General features: G+C 40.8%; 1 non-coding gene across 1 annotated transcript; it reads left to right on the top strand.

Moving 5' to 3' along the window:
* Nucleotides 1-324: 324 nt before the first annotated feature.
* Nucleotides 325-431, top strand: LOC120266963. Its single transcript, XR_005538343.1, has one exon. It is a non-coding gene; the product is annotated as a small nucleolar RNA R71 (small nucleolar RNA).
* Nucleotides 432-8,217: the final 7,786 nt, after the last annotated feature.

Genomic DNA, 8,217 nt, shown 5'->3' with positions numbered 1-8,217 from the left:
GACTCCATGGCCTCCACGACAAGTGCTACAACTCATCACTGACTCTGACTTCCAGCTACTGCCCATGAGCATATCTAGCTTCTGAGACAACACATCAACCTTTGCAGCAAGAGCATCATTAGAACTAACTTCATAATTCCATCCCTTTTCTGTGCTGCACTTCTTGAGGCCCAATGAGACTCATTGCTTGCAATTGATTCAAGGAGTTACTCAGTTTCGTCGAGGTATTTGTTACTAAGAGATCCACCCGCCGTGGCATCAATTAGTTGACGAGTTGCATAGTTCAACCCATTGTAGATGATCTGAACCCACATCCAAGAAGCAAAGCAGTGATGGGGGCATCTTCGAAGGAGATCCTTAAATCTTTCATAAGCTTCAAATAGAATCTCTGATTCTCCTTGCTTAAATGCAAAAATTTCTTGCCTTAGCTTTGCCCCTTTGCTAGGAGGAAAATACCTTCCCAAAAAATTTTCAACCATATCTTTCCAAGTCTTGATCAATCCCGGCAATAAGGATGTGAGCCACCGGTATGCTCCATCTCTCAAACTGAAATAGAATAGTCAAAGCCAGATCGCATCGTCAGTCATCCCGTTATCTTGAAAGTGGAACATATTTAAAGGAAACGGGAAAGATGATCATGGGCATCTTCATTTGCAAGACCACTAAATTGGACTGAATTTTGGACCAAGCCGATGGTGCTTGTCTTGATGTCAAAATTATTTGTGGCAATGGATGGTGCTTGCACACTAAATTCTTCTCCCATGAATTACGCCATTTCATATTCGGATAAACTACGTCTTTCTTAGGCCATGATTACAGATTCTGTGTCCTCAATTTCAATGTTTCTTTCACTAGTGCTTTCACCCACTTCCCTAAGTCTTCGGTGCAAGGTCCTTTCAATCTCTCTGTCAGGTGCAAATAGATTTGATGGATTTCCTCGTGTCATGCACTGTACCTTGCAAAGTCAAGAAAGATAAAGGAAGTTAAGATAAAAAAGAAGTAAGACAAAAGAAAAGAAGAAATAAAAGAAAAGAAAAATGGTTTGAGCAATAAACTAGAAGTTTTTTAGAATTCCTTAAGTCCCTAACAACGGCGCCAAAAACTTGATTACTTGCCCGCAAGTATACGAGGACATCAAGTAATACCCTATGAGTGAGACAGGGGTCATATTCCACGGGGCTAAGGAGCTCCTATTACTCCTCCATCACTTACTTTCTAACCTTACAACTTAAACATGGTATTTCACACCAATACATGCAACAATGCTAATAAATCACATGTATAACAATTCCAAGGCAAGCATGAAATCACAAGAGCAATGATGATGATAAATAGGCCTAGGGATGAGGATCCCCAAGAGGGTTCATCATGCAATATGGATGCATAAGAACAACATGGCAAGGCTGATTTAGACCGATGGATCTCAAAATTAGTTCAACCACAATCTCTCGCCGATTAAACCCTAATCCCATACGAATAATGACAAGGATCTCTCCCTAATCACATTCCTATGATTGCATTAAGCAAAGGAAGATCATGCAATAAGGATACACTTAACCTAAGTCTATCCTTATAATTCGGAAGGGGCTACCAACATCTTATTTCTCGGCATGTCGATACAAGAATACCCCTTCTAGCTCATTAATCGTCTAGTACATGCGAGTAGGTCACATCTACACATATAACTCAATAGAGAACTAAGGATCTCTGCATTTTATAGTTATAAACATGAAGAACAATGAGCCAAACTATAAATCACACCAATGCATTCCAAAATAAAAGTATAGCATCCACAATATATGATGAACCCCCCAAGGTTCACCTACATCCAGTGGCCTTGGGGATCTAGTGTGTCATCATTCAAACAAGAATCACAAACTCAAGAAATATAAGAAACAAAAGCATAAATGGCACTCCCTAGTCCGAATGATGGTGAAGAAGAACAACCGGCCAAATGACGCTTCCTCTACCCAGGAATGCCGTATGTTCCTCCTCCCTTTATGATGAAGCTCTCCCCTTGAAGTTCAAGACCTTGATCACCTCCAAGCCTCAAGCTAAACTCTCACCAAGATGATGTCTTCATTTCATCTCCCCTTCCCAAAGTGTTAGTTGCCCAAGATCGCAAAAGTCCCCCAAAAGAGCCTCCAAAATGCCCTCAAATACCCCCGGTATACTCCATCTCAAAGCCAGCCCATATGCCCTCAAAATAGACTCAAAACATCCTCAAAATGGCCTTCATACTGGTGGTATACCAGTTAAAAATGGCCTTTATACTGGTGGTATACTACCTCAATAAGCTCCTCATTAGGGCCGTTTGGGGTAGGCATAAGTGCACTCTAGCTCACGTAATAGTATCCATACTGGCTCAATGAGCACCTCATTGAGCCACTATGTCCTCAAACACATTATTCTCTTCTCTGGCTATAGTAACCATCCCGAGCTCAATCCAGGGCAGCAATGAGACCGTATGCCATGGTTCAATGAATACGCTATAGTACCGTGACCTGGTTTTCTTCTCTTTTTCGCCCAAATTGTTTCTTTATTTTCTCCATGGTATTTATGTGCCCTGCAAAGCAAATTACACATGATTAAGCATAAAACGGACATCAATCCTTATAGAAATACATGCTAAATACATCAAATATATACACTAAAATACATACATTTAGACACTTATCAAGAGTCCATCTTGGTAATCCTTGTGACTCAGTGACCCAACATGAGGGTTAGACAAAGCAAGATTAGAGAGGGTCGAGAGGGTGAGTCGAGAGGTAGAGGAGCATCCCCTTTCCCCTATGGTGTGATTTGTCCTACCTCCACATTCCGAGAGTTCTTTGTGGTCACAATTGATTGAAGAGTTAAGAGATAAACTCCACTGGGGCTTAGTTGCGTGAGCAACAGAGTGAAGTGTTGAAGTGACTTTAACACCTCGGCCTTAATTGTGACTAGGCGTCTATCGCCTGGACCAAAGGGTTAGATCTACATATAGGAATAGGGTTTATCACTTGTAATCCCTAGAGCTTCTTGCAACTTTACACAGTGTGAGGTGTTAAGACTAGCTGATATCTCCGCCGGAGCATAGTATAGAGTTAGTCATTGTTGACTTTAAGTTTGGGACGGTGTATTTAAGGATGTCCATGACACATTAAGCATTAGTTAGGAACCATAATAGTTGGTTTTGCACTTGAAGCAATAATCTTAGGAGGAAGAATATCCAAGTACCCCACTTTTATTGATTTTTTTTCATCTCATTCTATTGTGCCACTCTTTCTTATTTTCTTTAGTTTGTTTGCATTGATCTTTATCCACACCATCATTGTTTCATCTCCAGTTAGTTTAGTATCAATCTTAGCATTTGTATTCTTTATTCCGTATGGATACAATATTCCACTCACTTGGGATTTATTACTTCGACAAACCCTTACACTTGCGGGTCACACACAAGCGGTGTGGGTGTTCGATGATAAAATGGGGTACTCGAAAAATGCTAACCCTAGGAAAATTGTTTCAACTGCAAGACTAATATTATGTCTCCTAATTAAGGTTTGATGAGTCATGGAAATTGACAAGTTCCCCTTGCTTATATCCCGCAAGTGCACGGGCTTGTCGAAGTAATAATCCCGGGTGAGCGGGGTCGAATCAACAGGGAGTAGGGACTGAAAATACTTAATTTGATTCTTAGCTATGTGGAAGATCAAGTGTGATAGGTGTGAAATTGATTCAATTCTCAACAATAAAATCAACAAGTGAAAGAGCAAAAGTAAGAAGAGGGTAAGGCAATTGATAAAGATGGGGTACTCGGATAATGCTTCAACTAGGATAATCGCTTCAAGTGCAAGAACTCTCTATTATGCTTCCTAATCAATGCAATGGTGAGTCGTGGAAATCCTTACATACATAGTCCCAAATCTAAGGTCAACTATGCCTAACTCTATACATGTCCCGGAGGAGAAATCGAACAATCTTAACACCTCGCACTCGCTTGCAGAGTTGCAATGAACTCTAGGGATTCCAAGTGATAAATCTCTTCCCTAAATATAGACCTAACCCTTTGGTCAGTCGGAAGGTCCCTAGCCACAATTAAGCCCTAGATACTAAGATCCTCTCAACGCTTCACTCCATTGCACGCGCAACTAGGCCCCAGTGGAGGTTCATCCCTTAGACCACTCACTCTATTATGGCGGCAAAGAACTCAAGGAGCGGAGGTAGAATCTATCACGCCCGGGAGGAAGGGGACGCTCCTGTACTCTCGACTCAACCTCTCAACCCTCTCAACCTAGCTTTTGTCTAACGCTCGTGGTGTGTCACTCACTCACAAGGTTACCAACAAGAACTCTCAACCCTAGTGTCACTCTAGGGGAAATGTTCATGAAATCAAGCATTCAAGGTTGGAACTCACAATAAACATCAATTTAGTGAAAGCATAATAAAGAAGTTCAATGAAACAAATACATCCTAGGGTTCACAATTATCCAAGTACCCACTAGGGGTTTAGCTCTCCATGGAGCTTAATACAATCAAAGAAATCGAATGTAAAAGCAATGAATCCATAAAGAAACCCCCTCGATGGTCGTGTCGATGGTCTTGTGGAGAGTCCACTACTCGTCGTCCAAAGATTCCTTCGTCCGGTATAGGATACGCCTTGATCGAAGCTCCCCTACCAACCTTCTTCCTAATGGAATCATGATGTCGTAGCCATAGAACTTCTCCAAAACCTTGGCCAATACACCCCAAAACCCTAGCCGAAGTCCTCTCACAAGTTGGGGAAAAGATGGAGAAAAGAATGCTGAAATCGGGGCTGAAATCGGCTTTAAATAGGGCTGGAATCGGGCGACTGCACGGGCGTGTATGATGTCACACGCCCCTGTGGAATTTCCACACGGGCATGGATAATTTCCACACGCCCGTGTGGATTTTTTATTTCTCTCGATTTCTCATGTCATGCCTTTGCGATGCTGCTACAATGTCTTGTTACAATACCCTGCTACAGTACTATGCCGGAAATACTCCCGAATTCCATACTTTCATTGGGGTAGCATAACGGCCACACGCTTTCGTCGTAAATCACTTGCATCTTCAATGATGTGCACGTTGGTGGATCTCTTGTTCTTATATGCATAAATCAGAATGTTCGAGTGTGACTGCCTTTGTGCCCTCCAAATAAATGTGCTCACTCGAATACGAGGAGGTTGGCACACACTCTAGCATCTCACACCTGACCTATGTCTTCGCGTTTGAACCTTAGCAAGATCTCCTCCAAAATAGGTGCATTATGATCCACATTGGCCTATTTCCTTCATACTCGGCCTCACAACCCTACCTGCATAAAAGTAACATAAAAACGCACATATTAATGTAAAAACTTGAGAAAAGTAATGCTCAACATAAGGAATGAATGCTTTGCATTCATATCGCACAAGAACTTATCAAAAATCCAAAGGAACACAGTCCCAAACCTAAGTTCAATCGTGACTAGTCCTTTACACTATGCCCCGGCGGAAAGGAATTCACTCTGTTGCTCACGCAACTAAGCCCAGAGGAGTTTGTCTCTTAACATTTTACTTTATAGTGACCGTAAAGAACTCTTGGCACGTGGAGGTAGGATAAATCATATCGAAAGGGAAAAGGGATGATCCACTATCTCTCGACTCACCCTCTCAACCCTCTTTGATCTTGCTAAGTCTAATCCTAATGACATTGTCACCCCTTCAAAGGATTACCTAGATAGATTCTCAACCATGGTGTCACTCTAAGGGAAAATCAAATCAAGAATCACATAAGATTGAAAATCAACTAAAACATCAATTAAAGGAAACATAATAGAAATGGGTGAAACAAAATCATCCTAGGGTTTATAACTCCAAAAACCCACTAGGGGGTTTAGCTCTCCATGGAACAATACAAATTCAATGATAAAATTAAAGATAAATGCAAGCAATCCATAGAGAAAGCCACGTGCCATCCGTATTGATGGTATTGAAGAGTCGCCTCGTCTTCTCCAAGAACTCCTTTCTCAAGCTTAGGGCACACCTCGCCAAATCGATGCCGATGAAAGATCACCCAATAGCTCTCCTACAAAGGGAATCAATGTCAAATGCCATAGAACTGCTCCTAAAAATGAGCTAAAGCCTCTCCAAACCTTAGCTGCGCTCAGCCCAAATGATAGATCAAAGACAGGGAGAAGATCCCCAAATAAAACTCTCAAAACGGTATTTATAGGGCTAAAATCGGGCATCAACATGGGCTTTTGAATTTCCACATGGCCGTGCAGATTTCCAGGTTGCGTTTTCCTGTGCTATAAACAGTAATTGCTATAGTGCTTTGCTGTAGTAGCTGTTATGCTACTTTGCCAAAATACTATGGAATTCATTTTCTTCATCGAGGCTACATGATTGGGCACACATCAATGCGCCAGATCATGTCGCTTCTTCAATTAAACCATATTGATGAAGCTCTTGAAAATGTTACACAAGTTTTAAAACATGACTCACTGCCTTTGTGCCTGTCCAATTTGTATATTCACTTGAGCATTTTGTTGGTTAGCACACACCCACATGTTTGATCACAACTTGTGCCTTGACCCTTGTTGGATGGAAGAATTTCATCAACAATCTCGTCCACGATCTACTTTTGCTTCTTTTCTTTCAAACTTCTCTCCACAACCCTAAATGCACAAAAGAACACAAATACACACAATGGATCTGTAAAATCTATAAAAGTTATGCTTAATGTAAGAAAAATATACTTCGTATTACTTATACAAAAGCACTTATCATTAACCCTAAGGGATCAACATCCGGGACCTCTCTCATCCCTTGGTTTTCATCCATTTAGCTTTGGACTTTATTTTTTGGCATTTTAATTGTTTTCAATAGTTGTAATTCTTGAACTCGAACTAGGATATTGGACAATGAGTAAAGAGGAAGTAAGGGTAGATCCTTGAGCCCAGTGAATATGTCCCTCTCCTGCTCGCACAAGAGGTATTACTTGACGATCCCGTGCACTTGCAGGATTCTCATCATTAAGAAATAGTAAAGTCTCGTGTGTTGTTGACAGGATTTCTGAAGGCCTTGAAGACACCCATAAACAAGCTAAAGAATGTGAAATTTTTTGTAGCAGCTACTGTACCATTTCACAGTAGCACTTTACTGAAATTTTAGCAAAAATCCCAAGGCTCTTATAGGCTACTTCACGCCCATGGACCACACTATGAAGCTAACCTGGGAATGGTTTTAAAAGATGTTTTTAGGGTTTTTTGCTCAAGGATTATCTCCTATCTTAGATCTCTCACCTCCATCTCTAGATTCATGCTAAAGGAAGTTGAGGATGACAATCTTTAGAGTGGAAATCGAAGGGAGAAGCAATATTTAGCAAGATCTCCCCTTATTCCCTGCTGTAGAGGCTTATAAAAGGACAAGGAAGCCACCTTTTTGTGGCATCGGTGGAAGCTTTCCGTGGCTTGTCACTTTGCGTTCATCACTTGAGGGAGTTTTATGTTGTTTTTTTTTGTTGTTTTAATGGATTTGATCATATATTTTTTAAGTATGAACAACTAAACAGCAAGGTCACCGGATGTTGGTAAACCTTGGGATGGACTTGCATGGTTGGATATTTTGATCCATTCTTATTGCATGGTGTGTTTGAGATTCAAGCTTGTTGTACTTTGATGCATTGGTATACATAAGAACTCTGTATGTCAATTTCTAGGTTGTATAGGTGGTGTAGCCAATTCCCTTGTAATAGACACACTTAGCTTGGAAGGAATTCATGCACGAATATGCTGTCACCATCATGTATTCTGTAAACCTCCAAATATTAGGATTGGACCTCATTTGAGTATCAGCCCTAATTAGAGATTTCCTCATTTTTAATGTGATCATAGGAGGATTTGATCAGAACAAATTCTATATCAATACTCATATTAGATTAGGGATCAATTGCCATGACCATTGGGTTGATTTATCTTATGAATTTCTTGGTCCAACCCAATAGTTCTGTGGTAGTCTTAGCGTCCTTCTCACTTTATTAGCCCAGTGGAATACACATCACTTACCAGTTTTATCCCTTTATTTTCACCCCTTTTATCTTGAACGAAGACTATTTCCTTAGTTCTTTTTGGTTCTTTTGGTAGTTTAATCACTCACTCAAACCTATAGGCTAAACAACATATAAAGATGAAGTAAGGGTAGCTTCTTGGGCCCTGGGAATACGACCCTT

The sequence above is a fragment of the Dioscorea cayenensis genome, chromosome 1, assembly GCF_009730915.1.
Source record: "Dioscorea cayenensis subsp. rotundata cultivar TDr96_F1 chromosome 1, TDr96_F1_v2_PseudoChromosome.rev07_lg8_w22 25.fasta, whole genome shotgun sequence".
Classification (NCBI taxonomy): Eukaryota; Viridiplantae; Streptophyta; class Magnoliopsida; order Dioscoreales; family Dioscoreaceae; genus Dioscorea; species Dioscorea cayenensis.
This window is presented reverse-complemented; position numbering and strand designations above follow the sequence as displayed.